This window comes from Seriola lalandi, unplaced genomic scaffold (genome assembly GCF_002814215.2).
Source record: "Seriola lalandi dorsalis isolate HSWRI2012SDOR001 ecotype SW California unplaced genomic scaffold, Sedor1 jcf7180002053962, whole genome shotgun sequence".
In the NCBI taxonomy this organism is placed as follows: Eukaryota; Metazoa; Chordata; class Actinopteri; order Carangiformes; family Carangidae; genus Seriola; species Seriola lalandi.
The window spans coordinates 2,196-2,497 of record NW_019524515.1 but is presented as its reverse complement, the minus strand read 5'-3'; positions in this window follow the sequence as shown (position 1 = coordinate 2,497).

Sequence of the window (302 nt, the reverse complement as noted above, 5' to 3'; positions counted from 1 at the left end):
AGGGTTTCTATTCACTAGTATAAAGTGTTCCTTCATCTATTCCTGAGACCGACAAATAAACAGTTAATCAGCCTCTGAATGTCTTTGTAGCGGCTTTGTACTCTCTCTCTTTGCGTTGTGTAATTTAAGAGACGAAGAGAAGAGGACCATCATTAGCGGGCCTGGCAGAGGGATTAATACAGTCAGAACCCGGGTTTCCTCACACACACACACACACACACACACACACACACATCTGAAAAATGTAAAATGAAAAGAAAGTGCAGGTTAGCGAGCAACGTGTAGCACTAGCCATTTTGTAA